The sequence below is a fragment of the Melanaphis sacchari genome, unplaced genomic scaffold (genome assembly GCF_002803265.2).
Source record: "Melanaphis sacchari strain LSU unplaced genomic scaffold, SCAv2.0 Contig0_pilon_pilon, whole genome shotgun sequence".
Classification (NCBI taxonomy): domain Eukaryota; kingdom Metazoa; phylum Arthropoda; class Insecta; order Hemiptera; family Aphididae; genus Melanaphis; species Melanaphis sacchari.
Window position 1 is genome coordinate 2110706 of NW_020270366.1, and position 13522 is coordinate 2124227.

Genomic DNA, 13522 nt, shown 5'->3' on the forward strand with positions numbered 1-13522 from the left:
TTTTATCGAATTATAATTAAATCGATAACTGACAAGCTGTACAATTTTTACATGGTCTACTAACAAAATACATTTTAATATTTTAAATAACTAAAAGTATGTTAGTGTTTTTTTATTTTTCAGCAAAAATTATTAATATTGTAAAAATATTAAAAACACGCGATTGTAGTGTTCTTATTTATTTTTATTTTTTATTTTATAACGTAGTTCTTTGAAAATATCAACTCAGTTTCTAACCTTATAAAATAATTTTATATTATAATTTTATTTAAATTTCAGTAAAAATTAGATAGTCCTCTATAAATTATGAACTCCAACCTCAAACTAAAAATACAATGATATACATATATATACACACACTTATTTATACATATACTCGTATACTTACGTAAACGAAGATAAAAGTTTTATCACGTCGATTTCACTAACGAAACCAAGCTAATCATCACGGACTAAATCAGTTAAAAAGTTTTGTGAGAAAAAAGTATACAAAGCTGTGCCTTAGAGATAAAATATTGCGGCATTTATACATAATATATGAATATTATATCATAGTTTCAATATCCGCTTAAAATACTAACAAAACAAACAATCGAAAAAAATAAATAAATTTTATTTATACGTCAACGCAGCGCTGAATTTTATATTATTATGTTAGTTATAAAATATATTTTTATTCATTATATGATGTCACATAATTTCATTTCATTTTGTTTTTGTTTTTTCTTTTTTCATGGATAAAATAAGAACTCGAGTTTAAGTGCCCATAATGTATTATACGTAATATACGTGAATGTTGTATGTAATCACTTGAAGCGGATTAATTAGTAATCCTCGAAGTATATAGATAGCGAACAATACTCATCTGAGATGAAAGAGAAGGTCCTTTGAACTCAGTTTTTTTCACGAGCGAATTAGTAGCTCTATTAGGTCAAAGAATCGCGCGCGGTGGCATACTGTATCGACCGGAAGAGTCTTATTATATTTACTTGCGACCATATCCAGCCAACGCATGCATTATATAATATTTAATCAAGTGGTGACGAGAGGAGATCACTATCGGACCGATCATAAACCGTCAAAGGAATGACCTCCGATGATAAGTGTCGTGCTATATGTTTTTTATAATATATTACATGCACTAATAATATTGAGCGTTGTATAAATATTTAATAAAGTCATATGTTTAAAACAAACAAAAAAGACAAATATCCAGATAGAGGATTACATCAATAGTGATAGCACGGAAATGGAGACTGACAAAAAACGATGAGGTATATACTGGGTGATTTATTTACTTTTTTCATTAATAATGCAGTTATTAAAAATCTATTTTTTTTTAATTTTAAATATAACATAATATTTGAAGACCATATTTTCTTATTTTAAAATTTTTATTTTACTACCTACTAAATAAGAGTTCTAAGTAGATAAAAACTTCTGTATTTCAAATATAAGAACTCCCCTTTTCTACTGTTAATTATTTAAATGATAATGTTTTTGAAAATGTTGATGTATCAAAATAAAAATTTGAATCAGCAATTTATGAACTATTTAACTTAAAATATATAAAAATAATAAGTCTGGAGTAATTAATTTGGAAGATATAAAAACTATGGCGATTTGTAAATATTAGTAATTTATTTTATCAATTTATGAACATTCATAATTTTTTTTACATTATTCAAGTATCTAAAATTACATATATTTTATATTTTTGTGAAATCGTTTTCAAAAACTTTTATCGTCAATATAAACATTTCAATAATTGAAAAACTAATAGTTTAAGTTTTAAACTAAATACATCAAAATGTTTAAAGATGTATCTAATAAATAATTGATACTAAAAAAGAGAAGTGCTCGTTTGAATAACTGATTTTCGTGCCTCCATAGGGCACAGTAGTATAAGAATTCTGAATAACTAGGTCTTGGAGTATGTTTAACAATTACAAATATCAAAATTTTAAAAAAAATGTATTATTAAAGAAACAATGGAGATAAGCATACACGGTGAATCCGTCCTGTATGCATATAGAAGGGGGGAAGGAAATATGAGCAACGGGTAAGAGGTCTCCCGGACATCATTAAGCCCGGCGCTTTCCAAGGGGGCTCGCGGTGACGATGGACCGCGACGACGACGAACTCGCATGAATGAATTTTCCCTCGGGAAATCACGACCCTTCAACAGTCAACGGCCAGGCATCGCTGCACGTCTGCCAACGTCCCGTGCCCCTAGAAATATTGCGACACTATTAGAACGAAAAAACCGAATAACCCTCTTATAAAACCTCTCCAACCAATCCCACCGCTACATTTATAATAACCCGGTTAATAATACAAAATACATAATACACGTGTGTGTGTGTGTGTGTGTGTGTGTGTATGTGTGTATGTTTTAATACATTATTATCATAAAATAGGTACAAAACGTCATGTATAAAAAAATTAGTACCATTCGATCGTACAAATTACTTTATAGGTACTATATTGATTAACACTCATATAACAGTGATGGCGATGATAATAATACTAGTGAATTATGACTACAAAATATTAGTTTTTAATATATATTATTTTTGTTCTCCAATATACGTATGCAACGATAGTATGTATATTGGAAACACGACGATAAAAAAAATATGTATAGAAATATTTGATATCGAATCGTTCACTTTAAATTATAATAAATTACTGTCAAATATCTTCAACGAAAATTGGTTGTCGTTTTTATAGTTATTTTTTCTTTCTTCCCCAGCGAACACGTCTAAAAAAATGCGTATAACGCTTCGGTCTTTCGATTTATATAATATTATGGATATTTAATTATATTCTAATCTGTAACTTGTGCTAAACAAATATAACTTAATTGAAATTTATTCCTTGAAATATGATTTTTCGCGTTTTATAGTTGTATATTTGACTCTATTCACTTTTCTCCCATACTATACTGTGATTTTATACCAAGGAAGGTTTAACGCTGCGACTCCTTACAATATAATAAAAAAAAACATCTTAGAGCTAAGAGCAAAAAAATAAAAATATCAAAAACACTATACGTATTGTTTCTGTACTTTTTTCTTTAAATTGTAATGTATAAATAGCATATATTTTTTATATTCGTAAAAAAGAAAGAAAAATTTCTAAAAATATTCTGCGTCTTACAATAAGACTTGAGTCATAATTTAGTCACCTCTGAATTTTTACTGTATTTTTTATTTTATATTATGTAAATCATACAAACAGTATGAAACCGTTAAAATTAATGAAAAAAGCTTCCTTATTTTTTTTATTGTATTTAATGACTGTCACTTTTTTTTCGATTCAATAATACTGCAAATATTATTATAGTATTACTTTTTATTACGTGTTTGAATTTTTCCCTCGTTTATTACCAAGAAATTATCTATGTAATATGTTTTTATTGTGTACGAAGTTTTATTATTTAAGTTATCATCGCAATAGACATTATCTATGTAATTAATTAAATGGTGAAATCAGTAGTATTGACCAATACTCAACAGTTACTTAATTTTTAATTTTAGATACTTATACATTTTATCGAATATTCATCACATCTTACGAGTAATGACTTATTACGAATGTTGGAAACCGATATTTTGTCATTTAGTAAAATTAATCAAGTTAACTAAATTATAAATAATTGTATTTTACAGTAAGTTCAATAATTTGTCGATTTTAATTGAATTATGAGTATGTAACAATACAATTTCAAAAATTGAATTCCCTATAGTAGGTAATGTTTAAATTAAGCCAATATAAAAAGGAGCTTATTTTTTTTTATGATTGGAAATAAAAACTAAATAATAAACTTAAAGTTATAAAATATTGAAATTCCCTAATTTTTTTCCAAACTATTATGAAAATCCGTTGCTACGAGTAAAAATAACGTCTTCACTTCATAGAACGCGATGTAATCTCTTTTCAATTTATAATAAGAATACTCTCATTCAACACATTTCCAAAATCGCTTAACTCCAATAGTTCGTGCGTATATTTTGGCCAAATCATTTTTTTATTCTGTCAATAGAAAAAAATATCATAAATCAAAAGATGATTGAAAATGTTGTTCAAACATTAAAAAAGTTTAATTTATTAAATTATTATTATGATATTCACAGCAATAGTTATTATAATTTTATTTTACTTATTACTGGCTTATTTGCATTTTGAAAGAAATTGCAAAGCTGGTAATTCCAATAATCTTTAATTAAGTCAGTGAAAATTTGATTAGTAGAGTTCGTGCAACTTTTCATGTTTCAAAAAAAAATCTTCTTATGATTTAGTCAAATAACCGACCAAAAGCACGTTTTTCGTGCTATCGAAAATCGTGCATGTCATTGAATTAAATATTTCTTTCATATCGTTCAATAAATGTCATTAAAAATAATTTAACTTATTTTAAATGTTAAAAATTTTCTGTAAAAATTTTAAATATAAATGAATTATGGATTTTTTTTTTTTATTTAAAATGAAACTAGAAATATTTTTTATACAATAAAGATTATTATTTTTTTTTTTTTGTAAAATTCTGACTTACTATTGGCTTGAAATTAAAAAAAAACACATACACAATATGAATATACGTTTCATATTTAATTATTTTTATCTAAAATATTTTATTAGCAAGTAGTATAAACAGCATAACTGTTTACCTCAGAAAGTACGGAACAATGTTTTAAAAACAATATTGAGCCAAATATTGGCATGATATATATTTAATTGGGTACCTTTAAATATGCTTTTATTTATTATTTTTTTTTAATAATATTTGTGTATAAAGGTTACAACTATTTTAATGATATAAGAATCATAATTCTGGAAAAAAAAGTATCAAATCCGCAAATAAATACCTAATAACCTAAATTACCTAACCTAGGGTGGTCTAACCCGCAGCCCACGGACCACATACGGTTCTTGAAGTCTTTTTTTGCCTACCCCTCCCTTAATAAGACATATTTAATTTTCATTAATTTTTTTAAAATCTAAATTCTAAATATAAGTTACCAAATCATTATGATTATAAGTTAGTATTAATCTGTGATGTAATAATTTGTGCATTATATAATATGTTTGTAATAAAGTAAAATATAAATAATATCATTTTTTTTTTTTTTTTTTTTTTTGACGGCCCCTGGTGTTTTTATAAAAGTATAAATTGGCCCGTTAACTACAAAAGGTTGAATCACTCAGACCTAACCTATTAGATTTTTATATTCTATTTGATATAAATTATTTTAAAAGATATTTTAGATTAGAATCTTGATGAATTGGAAACTATACATTTTAAATGGCTATCATAAATGAATAAGAACATATGGTAAATATTACATTCACAGAATGAGATCCGATATAACATTGAAACTTGGGTTTTTAGTTTTTCAGAAAGTGAATCATATCGGAATCAATGTTGTTACTGTACAATAATAATAGATACATGCGCTGCCGCATCGTGGTGTATCTTTCGTTAAGATTGTATTTTTTTTTTCAATAAGACCTTGTTCAACAAATAAATATGTCGCTATTTTGATGTGCCAGTGCTCTATTTTTCCTAAGAAAATCATGTACTATACAATATACAGGACAAGTATAGTTGTAAAACTAAAACGACAACAATGATAAAAAAAATCGTTGATATATTGTTCTATAACATTTTAGCAAGAAGTTATAAAACCTTATAATAATATTTTATGAATTGCTGACGATGAAATTCATCGCGAATTCCTCACAGTCGTCGATATTATATTAATTCTGTACGGTGGTTTTGCGAAAACATGTAAACTTGCGACATTTTGACATGCTACTGGGGGGTGTTCAGTTTACCTCTGGTTCAATCCTGCAGGCTACGGTTTATAATCAACAATATTCACACGGCCATAAAATACGTCAAACGCTTTCTTGCAGTCATAAATGCGTATAATATTATTTTCGCTAACTCGATCAAATCCTACTACTATCTAAAGTCGTTTCTTGCAAGACGTTCGCGGCGTTCTGAATATAAGTATAAAATATAACATTACGCATAGCGTGATTTGTTATACGCATGTATAAAGTTTTAATGGAGTGACAGACATTAGGTCAACCGATGAATCAAATCTAATCATAAATTCATCCAATGACAAATTTAAATTTAATTCAAAGCTTAACTGGTCCAATATAAACTATTTTCCAGAAACTTAAAGTCTATTAAACGAACTATTCAGCAAAAGATGGGTGTGGGACAATATTTAATTTTTCTAATTTGAATGATTTTTTTTACAAAACTATGTTTTTTGAATTTTCAAAGTAGTTTTTTTGAGATACGTAAATCCATTATAACTTTACGAAAAAACCCAAAATAAGTTTTATGTGATTCTGTTTTCTACTTAATCGAATATGAACACAATTGATATTGAAACATAATTTAGCATGTTGTTATATTTCATGAAATAAGATGAATGAAGCGTAAAAAGAGAATTCTATACTTCAGTGAATATCCTTGAATAGAACATTTTTAAATGTAATAGACTACTATTTTAAATATTTTTAACTTTTATTGTAATTTTCAACGGTGAGTTACGGAAGAAGGTTAATAAATATTTCATTATTATTCATCATTTCGAATATTTCAAAATATAATACAAGTATTTAATTTTTTATCTCGGTATATGACGGTTTTTTGTATAAAACTTTCAATTAATAGTAAAGATGTCAATTATTTGCAAAACAATATTTTTTATCAAGTTTTAATGGTTATCTAAATATAAAATAAGTCAATCAGTTCTATGAAAACTTGCTTATTATTAATGACGTAAATTTGAAAATATCAAAATATTTCTGATAACATGTTGACATGAAATTATAGAGCTATCAATTTTTAAGTTTACCAAAATATTTTTTTAAATTAAAAACATAGTCTTTCCACTAACTTAAAATATTTAAAAATTTCGCATTTATTTGTTCGTTAACCGTGAATAATGATTTACACTAAAAATGAAGAGCATAATGGATAACCTTGGGTCCTGTGATCATGGGTAAACTATACGTACCTATATACTTAAATAGATAGTAATAATAGTTAATAAATCTAGTATAAGTTATAAATTAAATATATCAGATCCTACAACTAGTATATCCTATAACTAGTCTCTATGACATATTATCACCATGACACCATGTCAAATTATAAACCAACAAACATGAAATGCTAGAAACAGTAATAAACTCGTTTTTAGAACTTAAATTAAAAAAAACATACATGGAATTCAAAAATACTATTAAAATTCGTCCTGAAATAACATTTAATACATTTCATGCATATTGTATTTAGGTTTTATTATAGATAAATGAGTATTAAAATTATTCACTTTTTCATTTAATGTCGTTTCTTATGTAAAGTATGTAACTTTATTCAGAAATTCATATAGTCAGTCGATTCCATCCAACCTATGCAGACTTTAGCAACCCAAGAAATCAACTCTACATCAGACATTGCGTTTTTGGGGGTGACTTACTCAACATTTCAGGTTATACACTGTAAGCTGTATAATATGTATAAAATGTATGTGTCCGTGTAAGATTTGTATGAAGCACTATGTATCCCAAGCGAGCCACACGCTGTGTTTTACATATATTATATTGCACAAAAACGTTACGCTCTGGTATATTTTTCCGCAAAAATCACTTATATAACCCTTGTGCATGGAGACTATTCCATTTTCAGTTTCGATGAAAATCGATAATACCAATACAGTCGTAGTTTATATCATGAGGATCTCAAAAAAATCTTTGAGAATTCCACATTGACAGTTGAAGATGTTTTCGCGTTGTGGTTAGAGCGTTTTTTTTTCTAATCATCAAAGCTAATTAAAAGTTAAAACCCTAATTAAACGATGCGCGTTCCGACGATCTACGATTTGTGCAAAATGTTAATGATAATTTAATAATACGATCCGGTCATAATACTCGTATGTTGTAGAAAATATATTTTCTTATATGAATTAAGCCCAATACACAGACGTCTTCTTTACTAAGTCTTCTTACTGCTTTTTTTATTTAATTACTAAGTTACGACATCAATTTCATCCACTGGTTAGGATGATTACAATTTAAAACACACATGAAATAAAGTCACGTGAAAAAAATAAATCCTTTAAGACTGGACATGATGCATAACATCTGTACTAGTTATAGACTGTAGTGTACAATTCAAACTTCCGTACTACCTCTTTGTGTGTACAATGCTATATACCTATAATCTATATAATATACATAATATTATGTACCTACCAACCGACTCTATTCAATTAAACAATGAAATCGAAAACGATTTTTTGTTAACTTGATACTATTACCATTTCTTTCAATCAAATCGGGTAAATTAAATGGAATAATAAAACACAAACACTACATGACAACAAGTATATTTATTTACTTCTACACTTATAATGCATAAACCATAAAATACATACATACATACATATGTATATATATATATATATATATATATGTATGTATTAGATTATGTGTGTGTTCGTTACTTGTAAAATAACTTTAATTAATTAACATTGTGCTCACTCTCGACATACGATACAACAATCAAGTATCCGATTAACATCGAGTACCCAGTCCTAAAATTATTATTGTAATATAAATGAAAAATTAAATTTATCTCAACTCATTTACTTACGATCGCCACCAACTGTAGGGTACAATTTGAGCTTTAAACTTTAGAAGAGCTGTAGTCTCGTACTATACAGTAAGGAAGGTATGAATGGTATGACTGATACGCCTTCTTCGCATATTTCTTAAAAAAACTATAAGGCATAAACATAACTCAAGAATTAATAATTCTTAAGTACTTAGTATTTTTTTTTTTTAATTATACTCTTTATTTTTAAAAATGAATTATAATAATTTATTAACAATTATTTAATTAAATTACTAAAATATATAAAATGTTTATAATTTTACCGTAAACGGAGATTTGGTGATGCAAAAGCATCAATGAGCGTCTTCAGACATTTTTCTAATGGGGGGGGGAGAAGATTAATTTAAAAAATAAATGAAGATTTTTTTATGCATTGTATATTAACAATATTGTTACTATGCATTTATTTATAGAATATTATTATTTTTCGTCATTATTAAAGTAAATAACAAATTTAAAATTCTAGGAAGAGTCAAATGTCCCGTCTTGCCCCCCCTCTGAGGAAGACCATGAAATAATAATATATTGTTATTATAAATATGTATTTTGGATTTCCATCTTTTTTTTTATTACTTTAATGTGGTATCCAAAACGAATTGAATTACATGAAAATACGGATGTTTTTTTTAGAAGGGTAGAAAAATTAAGAGTAGGGAGTTTAGCACTTGTCTGAATCATTATTATTATTATTGTTATTGTTATAGTATTATATAGTTTATATTTGACATACAAACAAGCGAGCACACGTTTTTAACGACATGATTAAAATGAAAAATAAATAGGCGTCGTTAAACTGTTCCCGTTTTCATATGCAGTTACACATACATATTATACATAATCATATCATATACTTTTATTACACATAGCATTATAATATTAATACTACCATATACCTAAGTATACATTATATTGATGCGCATGATGCACGAAGAGCAACGCAAAGAATTGTCTTCGTTGTATTTTTTTTTTTTTTCAACGAATTTGGCGTTTGGGAAATATTAATGGAAATCGAGTTCTTACAAAAGTATTCCGAATAATAATGGATGACAGTACCGTGTCACACTATATACCTAGCTGCGCCGTCGTCATCATTTTTGGGAATATATATATATATGTATGCGTGTATTTATTTCAATACGTGATTAATCATTTTTATTTTTAAAACTTCTTGATAGTTAGGGAAAAAATTATAATAATTTTAATGGATTTTACAAATCGATAAAACAGAAAAACTGAGTTATTAAAAAAAAAAAAAAAAACATTAATTTTATTCTGAAATATAAATAAAGTTTTATTACTTTATATGCACTGGTTGTCGCTCAGTGTCTTCTTCATTTTTTGATTTTTTTCGTTCTTAAACACATTATAGGAAAAGTATTCCATACCAATCAATCTTATTTAATACGTATAACACGTATGATGATAATATTGTATTATGCGTGTAGTCCAAACGGAAAATGTGTACACAGTAATAATAAAAACTGAACAGCCACAAAATCAAATTTTCACATTAAAGTGCAGTGTACATATATGCGTATTGCGTGGCACACGAGTTAAATTCTATATGTTAGAATATAAATATTGACTTGTTTGATTTAAAATATCTGATATAACATTTTATTATTATTATTATTATTATTATTTTTAATCGTTTTATTACGTACTCAAGTATAATGCTTGATATTAAATAGTCAAACGGAAATTTAATTAACATTCTACAGTTAATTTATTTTTTTTTTATTACTGACGGTTTTGAAATAATAATAAATTAATAATATTATGTGTAAATAATAAACTTATCGCGAATGACGCGAATGTTTATTATATATTTATTATATTTTCGAATTCAACACCAATACATCAGTGTGACTCTATAGCAGTGCAAAAAAATTATTACGATTACCAATTACATAATTTCATGGAAAATAAAATCAAAGATTGAATCGCAAAACCATTTTTACTGTTTATGGCTATAAACAAATAATAATACTTATTTTTTTTGGTCAACTCCAAAAGATCGAAGCCATTTCTTGTTGTGTTTATCTTAGGCGCAAATAGTAAAGTACTGTGTAGGGGAGGAGAGTTAATCGGTTTTTAGAAGAACTGAAGATTTTACGTATTTACACCATCAAGGGTCTGTAATACACAAAAAACCTAATAAGAGTTTATTATAGACCCAAAATTTACCCCTTCTCCACCCCGCCACCACAATTAAGTATCAAACATTTGCGCCTATGATGTTGTTAATGTTCACGATTACTACAACAGAATACTATTAAGTAAGTCGGTGGAAATTTTTTATTGCTTCATTAGTAGTTTCCAAACCATAAATTATAATGTATACTTATTATACGCTAGCGACCATGGTTTGTACACTACAAATATATATTAGCATGATAAAAATATGCATTTTCATCACTTTTAACCCCTAAGGTTTTAAAGAACCTAGAAGTTTTAAATTTTAATCATTCAACGTGTTAAGTGTAAATCAATATACTTTATACTTTTAAGTATATATCTGAATTGTTCTTTTAAGTGTACTTTTTGCGTGAAACTTTTTTTTTACATTTTAATATGATTATTCAACAAAATAATGATTCACCATATTATATGAAGTCAAAATGAATCCACAGTGAATGTAAATTAATAACTTTACTAAACATATAAATTACCTATAAATATATTTTTTTAACCATATCTAAACATTCTATTCTAAACTTGTATTAGAAAAAATAGGTAGTGATAAAATAATTAAAATGTATGGACCTAAAATAAATATTTAGTTGTTGGTTAAATATGAAGATTAAATTGTCTAAAGTACGAGTAAATAATTACTTTCATTATTCTTACTTATTATAATAACGATAAAATTCCAAATATATAACGAACCCAATCAATTTGATAATGCCATGTTATAGTAAAGTAAATCCAGCACCTCTCAAAGCTGTCTTTTTAATATGATTATATTTTTATGATTGCTTTTGAATTTATTACAAGTTTAATATTAACTTTCGACAAAATTGACCATAGTCTCTGCCATATCATATTTGGCTTTCCCCCCATTATACATTTTATTACGAAGTTTTTAGTTCTACATTTTAATTATGATAAAAGTATGTAATTAAAAAAAAAATATTTATATATCCAAAATAACCATTATATAATATATTATTCCCCTTATATCTACATACCTTTAATTAAACATTTTATGAAAACCCAGCACTTTTAATTTAATTTATACAACATGCTTATAAATTATAATATATGTATTATTTTTGAATACATAATTAAAAATGTTATCAGTTTGATATGTTTATATGCCTATTAAAGATAGGTAATATATTTAATTAGAATTTTAAAATTGAAAATACTCTGAGGTTATAATAATCGACATTGGCTATATCTATCGTCTGAAGCAAATTTAGTTCAACTTATAATTTTTTACTTATATTCAACGACAAAGTAATACCGTAAGTAATTAGGTATTAAATGGATACGTCACGTTTAAGTTCTATTTTATACAAGTTATTTTATTTTTATTTTGGCCCATGAAAAAAACTAACTTTCTGAAAACAAATATTGACTTTTCATGCGTGAAGGACTTGAAAAACCACAGAAGGAAATATCATCAACTATAAACTGTGTCCCGCCTTTTTTATTTGATATCTTTTTCAGTACAATTTTCTACTAGTTTAAATGATTTGGATACCTATTGAAAACGTATTATCCTAAGCCCGAAGTGCGGCAGTGTATGAAAGACTTTTAATCATATTTATATTGACCTTATAAAATAATTATATATATATACACACGTATCTCTATAATATCTACCATGATATAGTAACAGAAATATATTATTTTTACTGCCTTATTATACTCTCTTCAAAAATATATTTTTAATATTATATCGTAACTATAACTGATTAATATAGTTTTCTATCCATTATAGGCTAATCAGTTCGTAAATAAATTCAAATATCAATTCAACTTGAAATCCTTAATGTTTTAATATACAATCGTATTTAAAATTATTCATATGCTTATGATTACACTAATGTAAATTTAAAAATGATCCTTAAAAAGTTAATCGTATAACAAATAAACATAAAACGATTAAATTTACTATAGAACATCTCTTTGACACGATCACAGCGTGCGTGTAGCATTGAAGGTCCGCGATGCGCCGGTTACAACGTGTGGCGAGGAAAAAAAACAAAAGACCCTATCACGCTTTATAGAGTTTGGCATGAATTACGTCGTATGATGGTCACTTTTTGGTAGTAATAAAATAAACACGGAAAGTGACAAAACAAAAAAAAATATATAAAAGAAAAGATATTTTGACATTAAAAAGACAAAAAAAATATATGTTCCGACGACTTATTGTTAGGGTGACAGTTTTCACGAGAAAGAGCGAGATCGGCGGCGATCGATACTCGTCTGGTAAGATATATCTTCCCGTTCCACCATGTGCCTTTGCGGCGTGGAGAGGGAGTCGAAGGTATTGTATCATCGTTACTCATGGTGGTGGTTGGTTAAGTTTGAAACCAGTCACTGCGGTGCCTGCATTTAATACTGACTGCCGTTGCGTAACGTGTCATCTTACTACAATAAATAATATTTGTCTAATTATAGCATTGCTGTATGGTAACAATTTCTATAAAAAATATGCTAAATGATTTTTGAAAGTTATGTGTTCATAAGATAATATTTATAATAATTATCGCGTTTATGCTATATTGTTTAATTATTACAGTAAATGTATACAACAAAGTAAGGAATTATTCGAATCTTTATTTTTATAATTTCATTATT

The 13522-nt window shown here is 26.6% G+C and overlaps 1 protein-coding gene across 6 annotated transcripts in view; it reads left to right on the forward strand.

Moving 5' to 3' along the window:
- LOC112598374 (Down syndrome cell adhesion molecule-like protein Dscam2) overlaps positions 1–13522 on the forward strand; it is a 132667-nt gene that overhangs the window by 47809 nt on the left and 71336 nt on the right. The window lies entirely within an intron of this gene.